Source organism: Sorex fumeus, unplaced genomic scaffold (genome assembly GCF_029834395.1).
Source record: "Sorex fumeus unplaced genomic scaffold, SorFum_2.1 ptg000070l, whole genome shotgun sequence".
NCBI classification, from domain to species: Eukaryota; Metazoa; Chordata; class Mammalia; order Eulipotyphla; family Soricidae; genus Sorex; species Sorex fumeus.
Window position 1 is genome coordinate 4,286,203 of NW_026606127.1, and position 14,799 is coordinate 4,301,001.

A 14,799-nucleotide genomic window follows, 5' to 3' on the forward strand; every position below is an offset into this window, starting at 1 on the left:
CAGCTATATGCAAAAAAAAAAAATGGCTCAAACCTCTACCTAACACCATGCACAAAAGTCAGATAAAAATAGGTCAAAGTCATCAACATCACACCAGAATCCCTCAGGTACAGTGATGACAAGGTCGGCAAATCCCTCCACGACATTGAAGCTAAAGGTATCTTCAAATATAACATGCAACTTGCCAAGCAACTGGAAACAGAGATAAACAAAGGGAACTATCTTAAATTAAGCAGCTTCTGTACCTCAAAAGAAACAGTGACCAGAAACAAAGACTCCGCCATGCGGGCAAGATACTTGCAGAAGCCTACCAGGTTCTATGAGAGTGAGAACTGGACAATCAGAGTTACTCTCTTCTAAATAAGATCCAGTCTCTGGATGTTGGCTATTGATGGCATTACATGGATCCAGGGGTAGATCGTGGTTTTAACACTTAATTACTAGAAGATGGAGGATCTGGAAGGAGGGGACACAGTCTTGATATGAGCAGCCATGGAGATCTCATCCCCCGGTCCCGCACATTTGGGTTCCTCTTCCAGTTCCTTCATGCATGAGGCTCCTTCAAGCTTGGGAAGAGTGGTCTTAAGCGTACCTATGGCTGGTTGCAGAGGTCTTCAGCTGCCGGGTCTATGCTCAGGGCGGTGAGGGAATCTCACCCCGCCATCTCCAAGGGGCCCCAGTGAGGAAAGCCAGGTGCGAGGTCAGGAGACTGTTGTTTTAGACATATTTGGAATTAATTTTAGATCGAAAAGTACGCATCATTGAAAATACTTATGTGCTTAGTAATAAATTACTACAAACTTGTTCAATCACGTCAGAGACCTCACTCTGCTCAGAGAACTAGATTTTAATTACAGATCCGTTTTGCCCATGTGTCATGACTGAGAATCTCTATCAGTAGATATGAAACTCACTATACACAAAGATGCACACAGGTTACTATGAGTCATCTATGTTGTTAATGTGAGTTGGCCATTAAACTTCACTGAGACCCTTTGTTCTGTCCTTTATAGGAGCCATATGAGTCTCACCTTCCGTTCAAGTTGAACTTGTAATAAGGTGGAATGAAATCATCAATATGCTTCTCAGCTCATCCTTCAGGAAAAAAATCCTACATACATTCAAGGTGGTCAAAGTGCAGACAACACCATCCACCTTTTCCTGGAGAAGTACACGGGACTGAGGTGAAAACAGCAAAAGGCTCTAGTTTAATGGTCTTAATTAAGGTTTCAGGGAACGACATTAAACAACCTCATATACCATCTTCCAAAAGAATTATTTTGTAAAACTGATGCCTAGGGTATGGTAAAAGATAATATGGTAAAAACCATATTTTTCTTTCTGGGACATTAAATTTCTAAATCTATTTATTCATGCTGCTTTGAAATACATTCCTTGATTAGGAATCATTGTCTGCCATAGGAGTGAGGAAGGACAACACTCAAAGTAATAAGAAGAGAAAAATATGGAAAAATTAACTCCTACTAAGTTTAACACATATACTAAAATTGAAATGATAAAATGATGAGCATGGTCCTTGCACAGAGATGATATGCAAACTTGTAAAGCATTCCATATTTTTGTTGCAAGAAGAATGAACAGGTCTACTTTAAGCTAAGACAATCCCCACAAGTACAAAAATTCTACATAAAGAGAGCACAAATCCACACCACAACAATCTCTCTCAATGTCAATGGACTAAATGTGCCAATTCAGAGGCACAGAATGGGAAGATGAATTAGAAAACTGAAACCAACATTCATTCTGCTGCCTGCAAGAAACACGTCTGAACAATCAAAGCACCCATGGGCTAAAAGTAAAAGTCTGGGAAACAAGTTTTCAAGAAAATATCACCTCCACAAAGCTGGAGTGGCGATACTAGTATCAGACCACATGGACTTCAGGCTAAAGATTATCAGAGACAGTGAAGGTCATTTCTTAATGATCATGGGATATGTACATCAGAAAGAACTCACCCTCCTCAATGTATATGATCCTAATGACAGACCAGGAAAATACTTAAAAACAACTTCTAATTGACTTATAGAAAAACATTGATAGCAACACAATACTAGAAGGAGATTTCAACACTTCTTTGACACTTCTCCATAGATCAAACAGACTGAAGCTCAGCAAGGAAATATTTTCTTTAAGGGGAGTAATGAACAACCATTGGCTTAGGGAAGAAATCAAAGAGGAAATAAAAAATTTCCAGAAACAAATGAGAATGAGGACACGAGCTACCATAACTTGTGGGACACAGCAAAAGCAGTGTTAAGAGGAAAGATTATAGATCTGCCAGAATTCATTAGGAAGAAAGAAAGGGCCTACATGAATAAATTAGAGGTCAAGATTTTGTAAAATGACCAACAAAAGTAGTCCAAAATAGGCTGGAGGAAGGAAATAATAAAACTTGTACCAGACATCAATGAGCTACAATCCCAAAATACAATCCAAAAGACCAATAAAAGCAAAAGCTGGTTCTTTGAGAAAATAAATAAGATCAATAAACCATGAGAAGCCTCTCAAAAAAACAAAGAGAAAGAATTCTAATAAATCAAATCAGAAATGCAAAGGGGGTTATCCTAATAGAAACTACAGAAATACATAGGATCATCAGAGATTATATTGAGATTCTTTGCAGCAGGAAATGAGAGAATTTTGAATAAATTGATAAATTATTGGATTCCAATTACCTCCCAAGGCTGAACCAAGAAGATTTGGAATACTTGAACCTATCACTAACAAGGAAATTGAAATGATGGTCAAAAGTATCCCTGCAAACAGAATCCATGGCCCAGATGGATTCAATAGTGAACTATTTCAAACCTTTAAAGAGGAACTGCTTCCAACATTTTTAAGATTTTCCAGGAATTGAAGAAACAGAAATACTCCCAAATAGTTTCTATGAGGCAAAGATCACCCTAATACTCAAATCGATAGAGACACCACAAAAAAAGAAAATTACAGACCTATTTCCTTGATGAATACAGATACAAAGATTTTCAAGAAAATACCAGCAAAGAGAATCCAGAAACTCAACAAAAGATCACACACTATGACCAAATAGGTTTAGCTTGGGGATGCAAGGATGGCTTAACATTCTCTAGTCAATCAACAGAATACACCATCTCAATAAAATAAAGATAAAAGTCATATGATCATATCAATAGATGTAGATAAAGCATTTGATAAGATCCAGCACCCATTCATGATGAAAAACTCTCAACAAAATTGGATTTGAAAGTACTTTCCTCAATCTAGTCAAAGCAAATTACCACAAACCCACGGCAAGCATTATTCTCAAGGGGGAAAAACCAAAGACTTGGAGCAGAAATCAATGAACTAGAATCCCAGAATACAATCAGGCACAAAACAAGTTACCCACTCTCACACCTCCTATTCACCATAGTACTTAAAGTACTTGCCATATGATTTCGGTAAAAAAAAAAGATATCAAGGGCATCCAGATAAAAAAGGAAGAACTCAAGCTTTTACTATTTGGAGATGACATGATACTATACTTATAAAATCCCAAAGAATCTACAAAAAAGCTCCTGGGAACAATAGATTTGTTTAGTAAAGTAGCATATTACAAAATCAATATCTGGTACTCCATGGCTTTCCCATATATTAATAATGAAAGAGAAAAAAGAGATAGAGAAAAACAATCCCATTCACAATAATACCTCAGAAAATAGAGTATAATAGAATCAACTAAAAAGGTTAAGGAACTATACCAAAAAAAAAAAAAACCTACAAAACACTACTTCACGAAATAAGAGAGTATAGGAGGAAATGGAATCACATCCCATGCTCATGGATTGAGAGGTTTAACACTGTCAAAATGGCAATCCACCCCAAAGCTCTATAAATATTTAATGCACTTTCTATAAGAATACCCATAACATTTTTCAAAGAAATAGATTAATCACTCTTAAACTCATACATACCATAAACTCCCATGAAGAGCTAAAGCAATCTTTGGTAAAAAGAAGAAGGGAACACCTTCCCCAACTTCAAACCCTACTACAAAGTTTTAGTAATCAAAATACCATGATATTCAGATAAAGACAGGTCTCAGATCAATGGAATATAGTCAAATATCCTGACGCTGGCCCTCAGATTATTATTACCTAATCTTTCTTAAAGGCTCAAGAAATATGAAGTTGAGCTAGGAAGTCTCTTCAGCAACTGGTGCTGGGAAAACTGGAGAGCAATATGCAAAAAAAATGAACTCAGACCTCTTTATAGTGCCAGGCACAAAGTCAGATCAAATGTATTAAAGACCTCACTATCATACCTGAATTCTTAAGATATATGGAGAAAAATGTGGGAAGATCCCTTCATGACATTAAAGCTAAGGGAAACTTCTAGAATGAAACACCACTGACCAAGGAAGAGGAAGTGAAGATAAACAAATGAGACTAGATTAAACTAAGAAGTTTCTGCAACTCAGAAAAAATGGTGACCATGATCGAAAGACAGCCCACATAATGTGGAAAAATTATTTATGCAATACCCATACAATTAACCTCAAAATTCTGACTCCTGTATCATTAAGAACACTAAATAGTTCCTGTGAATTTTATTCTTCTTCACATAAATTTACTCTAAAATATTTTAGATACACTTTTAAACCACAGGTAAAAAGGAAAAATTATAAGTTTTTTTAAAAATAAAAAATAACCCCTATACATAGCCAGGTGCGACCCAAAAAACAAAAAAGCAAGCAAGCAAGCAAGCAAGAAAAAATTTAAAAATTAAAAAATAATGCCGTTTGCAATGCTAAGGATCAATCCCAGATCATCATTCTTTGCGTTTTTGGGTCACACGTGGCGATGCACAGTGGTTACTCCTGGCTCTGCACTCAGGAATTACTCCTCACGGTGCTTGGGGGGACCATACAGGATGCTGGGAATCTAACCTGGGTATGCCGTGTGCAAGGCAAATGCCCTACCTGCTGTACTATAGCTCCAGCTCCCCCCCTCCCTGTGATTCATCATCTTGAGGGCCTCAGATTTTTACCTTCCATTTGGAAACTTCATCTTTACATTGACACAGTAAATTGAAACCACAGAACCATTGAACGGCATGTTATAATGGTAGCAGCCATGAGCAAACATTGATAACCCATAAGTTGGCATGAATGACTTCTGTCTCAGAGGCTTCACTTCTGAGGATACCGGTCACTATCTCCTTTCTGTTACATATCCCAGGATCAGAACCTACATCAGGCCATCAGTAGAAACTGTCCACCCGAAAGCTAGCCTTCCACTGGGATCAGAATCCTTGATCCATCTAACTTGAAATTTTTCATTCATGACTTGTTGACCTTGTTTCAGGTGGATGCATCCAGAGCATAAACTCAGCTTCCCGTTGTTTCCACAGGAAACCCAAATACCTAAGAATTTTATCATTTCTGACGCCACTCTTAAATATTTTTTTGGAATCCCACGGTAAGATACTATCATTCGTGTTATAATATTACTGTTATCTATAGTTCGGTCTTCCCAAAGAACTCTCTACCCTCCTCACTCCAAGTGCAGACTCCAGTGTATCATGATCCTGAACGTACTTATAATAGTTTCACTCAGGTTCTCCCCTAAAGTGTACAAGTTAAGTTCATACCAATCCAAGTTCTTATTCCTAAACTACCAGAGTGGGCTTGTTCCTCAAGCTTGTGTTCTCCCTTGAAGAAATACCGTGCTTCCTTTCTCTATGTCTCTCTTTGCTTGTTTTGTTAAATGACTGTTCTCGCTTGAACATATATTCCATTCCACCCTACAACTGTTTCACAAGTTTCTAAGAGTTTTTCAATAAAATATATTTTGTTTCACTAAACTAAAACTTTGAAAACACCAGAGCATTGTTAAAACCAGTATTTGTATCTTTTAAACCACAAATTTTGAAAATGAAAGGTGGTAAAGCAATGGAATACTACTCAGTTGTATGAAGTGAAATCTTCTTATTATTTGTATATAAAATGTATAACATGAGGAAATTATGTTTAGTGACAAAAACCAGGCAGAGAAAGATAGGCATCCTACAAGTTCATGCCTATGTGGCATATGGAGAAAACAAATTAAAAGAATAAAATGAGACAGACAAACGTCTAAAACATTATTTATATTCTATGATTTATAATTCAATTAACAATGGTTTCTCATACACATAATTCCAACAAGACACTCCTCATTCTCTCAAAGAACAAACCCTCCCTCTCCCCCAACCCCCCAGAATCCCTCCCTCCTAATCCCCTGACCCAATTGTGTGGATCAGTTCTCCCCTTACATTGCTCTTGAACATTTGTTGCTACCTTGCTGTGTGTCTTTACATCCCACATATGAGAAAAATCTCTCTGTATCTGTTCCTTTCCTTAAGGCTAACTTTACATGCATGATATCCTCTAGTTTCATCCAATGTTGAAAATTACATAATTTTGATCTTTTCAAAGCAATAAAAACAAACTTTAGAACTATGAGACTATTTAGTTACCAGATCGAAAAGTATAATCAAAGTGGGAAAACTAAACAATGGTGAATGACAGAGTAGGCCTTTCAGTAGTGAGTGTAATGTGATACATGCAAGTAGATTCTGCATAATCCTAAAATTTATGAAATTCTATAATGTAATTCTATAAGGTAATTTTAAATAATCAAAAAAGTATTTAAATAATTTACATTTATCTATGATTATGACGTATCTTTTGTGTCAAACTATCAGAAATAAAAAGAATGTGAGATAGAGATATGGTGTATCACTATAATTTTAAACAAGAGAAGCGCTAAAAATTTCTGTGTCTTGATGAACTCTCATATAAATTGACTCCAAAATCAAATTAATATACTCAAGGAAAAATAAAAGTCAACCAATTTAATCTTTTGCCTTCACTCAGGTTCCCATCTGCTGATCTCTGGCAGACGAAACAATTTTTATTTTATTTTATTTTTTTAAAATTTTTATTAGTGAAACACCATGATGTACAGTTGTACATTTACAAATTTTTGTGCTTGGGTTTTGATTATACAATGATCAAATGCCCATTCTTCCGCCAGTGCCCATTTTCCACCACCATGTATTCCAGTATCCCTCCCACACCAATCCCCCCCCCATCCCACCCTGCCTCTGTGGCAGGGCATTCCCTTTTTTCTCTCTCTCTCTTTTTGGGTGTTGTGGTCTGCAAAAGAGGCATTAAATTGCAATCATGTTCAGTCCATAGTCAGAATTTTTATTTTCAAAGTATTTCTTGGCAGAGGTTTGGCATTCTTTGCTAGCAACCAACTCATTTTCTTCTGCATTTTTTTTCTAGAAATATATACTTATACTAAGACTGATTAGTTATGGCACCAAATTGACAAATGTCCCTGTTTTTACTTCAGTTCTATTTCCTAATTATCACAAATTATTAGCAGTGGATAGAAAATAACTAGCCCAAAATTCGTGGGGGAAATGGAAATGTTTATGCTTTCCATAGTTTGGAAAATCCCTGTCACTAGTATAGTGACATACATCTAAATTTGTAAACAAAATGATTAAGAAGAGGTAAACCATGACTGCCACTTCAAGGAAGAATGGGCCTTCAGCAAATATCCTTGGTTTCAGAAGGATGGCTCTGACTTGGATTGGGGGCAAACATGAGAGCTGTGAGCTACCTGCAGTTAACACATGCTCTGAGGCTATGTGGTGACACTGCTGAGAAATGTCGAGAGCCCTGATTAGGTAGGGTCATGGGGGAGAATGGAATGATGACAAGAAAACAGAGAAACAGGACAAGATCATAGATTCCTTTGAATAAAAGTTTTCATCTCTAATGTATTAATCTGTGAAAAAGAGAACCAACTTCTTCTCATTCTTCCTGGCAATATATTATCCTTACATAATGCTTCAGGAAAAAAACGCTTCCCTTGTTAGTTATTATAGCCTGAATATCTGTGAGGTCTTTGAACTCTTTCTATATATACAGTGCTGATGACTGAAACCAATCTCACTATTCAAGTATCTAAACTGCAATGTTCAGACCATTTAGCTCTCTAAACTCTGATGGCTCCAAATCTTCTAAGATCAGCTTTCATCTCTTCCATGATATCCAGGCTTCTCTTCTGAACTGTCAACTCTCCCTTTCTTTCTCCCTCTCTCTACCAACTATGGTCTCCCTGCCAAAATTTGCCAAGACAAGCCTTCTTGAAATATAGACATAAGTTGACTTCTCCTTTTTTTTAAATTTAGGCAATTTTGATTTTCAAAGTCCTTTATATTGGAGATTTGTCATACAATATTCCAATTCTAATCACACCACCAGTGTCTGCATCCCTCCACCAACAAATTACCCATTTTTCCCTGCATTCCCACCGATTTCCTTGACAAACACATTTTGAAGTTTTACTATTGTACTTTGGGTTGATACATACAGTAGTGTTGGCATTGGTGGTTAAGACATAAACCTCAACTTTTTCATGCTGGCCTTACTGGATCAATGCCCACTGACACCATGTAGGGGAAATATATGAGAACAAATCATTTAGCTCCAAATTTTTCTAATAATCTTTAAACAGTTCTGATCGAAAAGAAAATAGTGAGAACTGGAGGAGACAACCCCTTGTCAGCCTGCAAAGTCTTTTCATTTTTCCACATTACAAAAGAAGAAATCAGTGAAGGAGGTCTGTCATCACGCAACTTAGGTGACCCTGCTGAGATGTGTTCAACAGGGTGTTTTGTGCTCTTCTCTCCTTCCACCAGAAGTCCCAACCCTATGATTTTTGTCTCTTCAGTCCGCATAAAATGAAAAAGTTTTACCACACAGACATCCATGCAATGAGCCCAGCCAAGGTGATAAAAATGAATTTCAGCACATTCATAGGTTATTCATGGTGGTAGAATCTAAATATCATATTTTTGTATTGAATATGCAGGAGACACATATTACAAACCTTTTCATGATTCAGTTTCAATCATAGGATATTTTAACACCTAACCTCCACTAGTATACATTTCCATTGCTAATGTCCCCAGTTTCTCTCCCACCACTCCCTCTCCCAACCCCAAACCCCACCTGACAGCCTGCTGTCTCTACACTATGGCAGGCACCTCTCTCTCTCTCTCTCTCTCTCACACATACTTTTGGCATTATGGATTGTAATACAGAGAGGGAGAAGTTCTCACGTTTATTCCTTTACCTACTTTCAGGACTCAGTTCTCACCCAGAGTAATCACTTCCAACTATCATTGTCATAGCGGTCCCTTCTTCGGCTACATGCAAAAACATAGGCTCAGAACTCTGCCTAACACCATGTACAAAAGTAAGATCAAAATGGATTAAAGACCTCAACATCAGACCAGAAACCATAAGGTACATTGAAGATAAAGTTGGCAAAACCCTCCATGACATTGAAGCTAATGGTATCTTCAAAGATGCCACGCCACTGGCCGAGCAAGTGAAAACAGAGATAGATAAAGGGGACTATCTTAAACTAAGAAGCTTCTGCACCTCCAAAGAAACAGTGACCAAAATACAAAGACAGTCTACAGAATGGGAAAGGATATTCACCGAATACACATCTGACAAGGGGTTGATATCCAGGATATAAAAAATACTGGTTAAACTCCACAAGAAGAAAACATAGCGGTCCCTTCTTTATTCCAAATGCTCGCCTTCAGCACTTGTGGCAAGCATCCAACCATTGACCATTTCTCCTGGCCGGTGTTTCTGCTATCCTTGGGTATTAGTCTCACATTCTGGTTTTTTATATCCAAAAAATGGGGTAGTCCAATCAGTATACCCCTTTCCTTCTGACTGATTTCATTGAGCATGATATTCTTCCCTGTACATCCATTTGTAAGCCAATTTCATGATGTCAGTTTCCTGCCAAATGCGTAGTATTCAATTGTGTAGGTATACCATAGTTTCTTCTGGCTATTGTGAATGGTACTGCAGATGGTATTTCTGTTGTAAATATCTTGTTTAATGTAAATTACATAGGAAAATACTTCCCACGTTCCAAACATACAGAATCCACTCACTAACAGAGCTTTTTTTAATTTTTTAAAAAAATATAATTTATTATGATGCTTTCTAAAAAAGGGAAGCTATTAACAAAAATTCAGGGAAAACATATTCTATAAAAGCGAAAAAATATAACCTTAAGAAAGGACAACAGGTACGTGTTCTTGCTCCTCAAAAATCCATGTGTTTCTTGATATATTGTCAATATCTTTCGATAGCCTTAAAATTCTTCAACTTAATTTCTAAACACTATTTAAAATTATATTAATTTAATAGGTGTAATCAGCTTTATAGAATATTTATTTGATTCTTTCATATTTTACATAAACAACGTTTGAATTAACCAGAGCACTGTAGCACTGTCCTCCCATTGTTCACTGATTTGCTCGACCAGGCACCAGAAACGTCCCTATGGTGAGACTTGTTGTTACTGTTCTTGGCATGTCGAATACTTCACAGGTAGCTTGCCAGGCTTTGCCATGAGGGAGGGTTATTCTCAGTAGCTTGCTGGGCTCTCTGAGAGGAGGAGAGCAATCGAACCCAGGTTGGCCATGTGTAAGGCAAACGTCTTACTCACTGTGCTATGGCTCCAGCCCATATATATATTTATACATATATATGTGTATTTACAGACACATACATATTGATATATTCCTCTTACACGGCTCTTAAGCTCCAACTCATATTTTTTCCTCCTCCAATTCTTTACTACTTCTCTCCCCATACTTGGGGCTCAACTAATTTTCCGAGTCCCCTCAGATGCATTTCTGAGGCCATGATAAAGGAATGCATAACACATACATGCAAGGAAGGCACAAAGCATATGTAGATAAATTTCATATGGACATATAATTGTGATGACAAGTTTACAAACTGTATTCGCTTCAAGTACAGAGTTCCTGATCTCTGGAACTGTGTATTCATACTCCATGCACCGTCAAATATCCAGCTACTGTCCACAACTAACAACAATCCCCTACCCATTTCAGTCATTTACTTCCCCTCATATAAGGACGATTTTGATGTCAGAGTGTAAAGGTTTTATTTTACTTTTGTTTTATTAGTCCATAAGCTCAGGTGGTGGATTACTCAAATGTCTTTATTTGAGCTCCTAAGTATGTCTAAAATATAATGTAATCAATGAGGAAAAACACTTTGTATGTGAGAGAAAGTAAGCCAATGTCTAAAATCACACAGCAAATGTCAAAGTCAAGCTAAAATGAGGCTTATAAAATTCTACTTGAATACTTACCTTCATTACTCCGTGCTGTTTTTACTTGACTGCTAAGTTTATGGATGATAAATCTAATGAAAAGCTTTGAAAAGTATTATTCCTTACCTGACATGGTCAGAGAAGAGGAAATACCGATGAAAGGTAGACGAGAAGAGGAGATGGTAGGAGAGTACGTCTGAACACTGAAGAGGCTTAAGACCACAAGTGTTCAGTACAAATGAGTGCTCACACGTGATTGGTCATTGGTCACTCGTCACTTGCCATGATGTTTCAAATTTGTTTACAAACTACTACATGGGACCCCCAAGATTCTACCAGTTGGAGGTTTGTTTGGTGGGAGAATGATGTCATAAAGTAGGCAGTTGAAAGTTAGAGCCTAGCCAATCAGGAGGTCAGAATCCCAAGAAGACCACCGGATTGGATAGAGAGCATGGTAGAATGAAGCAGGCTACGGAGATGGAATCCTACAAGACAGTTATAACAGGTTCATCTTCGTCAGACTCTTGTGTTAGAAAAATATTCTCATTATACTCAAGAGCTTACATATTTCATTAACAAATCAAAAAAATTACTAAATAATCGTTTATATTGCACTGTTAAAGAAACAACATTTGGTATTACTAGTATATTTTAGATAACTTTTACAGCACAGCAGGTAGGGCATTTGCCTTGCAGGAGGCCAACCCTGATTCCGATTCCTCTGCCCGGCAAACTACCCAGTGTATCTCATCCACATAGCAAAAGCCTGGCAAGCTCCCCATGACCTATTCGATAGGCCAAAACCAGTGTCAACATGTCTCACAATTTGGTTTAAGATGTTACTGGTTCCCGCTCGAGCAAATGGATGAACCGCGGGAGGACAGTGCTACAGTGCTATGATTGAAAAAAATTGTGGTTTCTTTCAATATGACAACACTTACTTGGATAAGTTGTAGATGAATCGCGATGTGTTAAAATAAATAAAATGAGAAGAAATAGTAAATGCACAGGTATCTTATTTGTACAAAACTAACAGTTGTTCTCAATGTAAAACTGTAGAAAATAAAGAAAAACATATGCTCATTGGTTCAAAATTTTACAATCTGAAAGAAAAGGACAAAAACCAAATTAAGTGATCAAAAAACAAGCAACACCAACAAATAGTGGCAATTAATATGATAGGCCAAGGATGAAAGGTTTTAAAAAATTAGTGCTGTGAAATAAATCAGTATTTTTCTATTAAATTTGAATAGAAAAAATAAGCATAAAACATGATCATATAATGTCTATTGAAAGAAGTGTAAATGACTAGTAAACACAAGAGCAATTTTCTTTTTTTTGAATTTTTGTTTTGTTTTGTTTTGTTTTATTAGTGAAACACCATGAGGTACAGTTGTAGACTTACAAGTTGTTGCACTTGGTTTTGAATTATACAGTGATCGAGTACCCATTCCACCACCAGTGACCAATCTCCACTCCCACCAATCCAAGTATCCCTCCTACTCCCCATCCCCCATCTCACCTGCCTCTTTGGTAGGGCACTACCTTTTGTTCTATCTCTCCTTTTGGGTGCTATGGTCTGCAGAAGGGACATTGGGTGGCAATCCTGTTCGGTCCTTAGACTACTTTCAGCAGGCATCTCCCATCCTGGGCAGATCTTCCCAGCACCCTTTATTGGGTGCTCCCTTCTCTATCTGCGCTGCCTTTTCCCCTAGACAGTGCAGCTGACCTCTAAGCCATGGAGTGAACAACCTGGTATTTATCATAGCTGTTCTTGTGTGTTAATTTCTTATTTTGTTCCTTTATGTTACCCAGATGAATGCAATCTTTCTATATCTGTTCCTCTCTTTCTGACTCATTCCCCATAGCATAATATTTTCCATGTAGTACCACACAAGAGCAATTTTCAAGCTCACTAGTAGACAAAGAGCACAAATTAAAAAGAGAAATTAAAATTTCCCCCCAAATAACAAATATTGAAAAATCAGGTGCTATCTTTCCCTAGCAAAGATGCTAGAAAATAGATCTTTTCAAGTTATTTTATTGAGAGTTAAATCTGTATAATATTTAGGCAATATATATCTTAAAGCAGTTTAATGTTCATTAAGTCACTGTCACTGTCACTGTCCTCCCATTTTTCATCGAATTTCTGGAGAGGGTCCAGTTAGGTATCGAGTGTGAGACTTTGTTGTAAGTTAGCTTTTGTGTGTGTATATGGAAATTCAGGGATCAAACCCAAAACCTCCCAAATGTGAGGCAAATATTTTACCACCGAGCTATTTTTCCAACCACAGTTAATGATTTTGCTTTTGCTTCTATAGTGCGAAGAATAGAAACCAAAATTTCATACATGAAAGCCAAGTTCTTTTGTCCTGAGCTACATATCGGGTCATAAGTAAGTTAGTTTTTAAGAATTGATATTAAGGAAACAATTAGAAAAGTAGACAAATAGATATAAATGTTCACATCAATGTCATCTTAGCTGGAAAACATTACAATTATAAAATCTCAATAAACATTTTATAGTAACAGAAATTGTCTATTTAAAAATCATACTTGTATATAGACTAATATAAATGCATAATTGAAAGACTCCAAAGAAATGTATGTCCATTTTAATTGTATGCTTATTGTGGTTCTATTTTCTTCTTAATATAGTTATCCCATTAGCAATACAAATTTGGACTGCTATATTATATTTTTCAATAATTATATTTCGAGAATTTTTGGACGTTGATATGTATGTGAAATAATTAAAGATGATCAATATATCCTAGAAATATAAAAAAAATCTAAGAAAAAGTATGCCATGCATGCATGTATAAAATATATGCAGATAATTGATTTGATTGGACCCCAGACTTAATATAGGGGTTAAAGCACTTACCATGCATACAGTCAACCCAAATTAATGGTTGGCACTACCAGGAATAAACCGTGAGCACAGATTCTGAAGTCCCATTTACCACATACTATGGCCCAAATACCCCACAAAAATAGAAATATAAATTATCACTTAATAAAATCAAATACAGATGTATTATATAGTCTATTATAAAATCGATTAAAGTTTTGAAGTATACCAAAATTTACAGATGGACAGGCCACACATAGCACTAGTTGCAGACAATGGAATTAAATACAATTAGAAAACCATGTTCTTGGTTAATAGCAGACTATCTATTAAATTTGGGGGTTTTCAAACATTATAGAGGAGTTAGCATAGTTAAGCTCTATGTTACTCAAGAATCAGTTATGTGTTTTTCTTTTCTATTCTTCCCTTTATGTGGGGAGTGCAGTGCACCCAGATGTGCTCCGGGCTCCCTTCTGACTCTGTATCCAGAGATCACCCCTGGCAGGCTCAGGGTTCTGGGGATTGAATTCAGGTTAGCTGCATACAAGGTAAACACCCTCTACAGGCTGCACTAGCTCTTTGGCCTATATGTTTCTTTTAGAAAATTACATGTGAATAAAACATTTTAATAATTAAAAATCACTTCTAATAAAACATTTAATTAAAAAGTTTAATGCAGGCAAATACTGTTTTAATCATTAAAGTCAATTTAAAAATTAGAATACTATT

The 14,799-nt window shown here is 36.6% G+C and overlaps 1 pseudogene; it reads left to right on the forward strand.

The window, feature by feature from the left end:
• Positions 1-1,488: 1,488 nt before the first annotated feature.
• Positions 1,489-1,582, forward strand: LOC130037090 (uncharacterized; annotated as a pseudogene).
• The last annotated feature ends 13,217 nt before the right edge of the window (positions 1,583-14,799 follow it).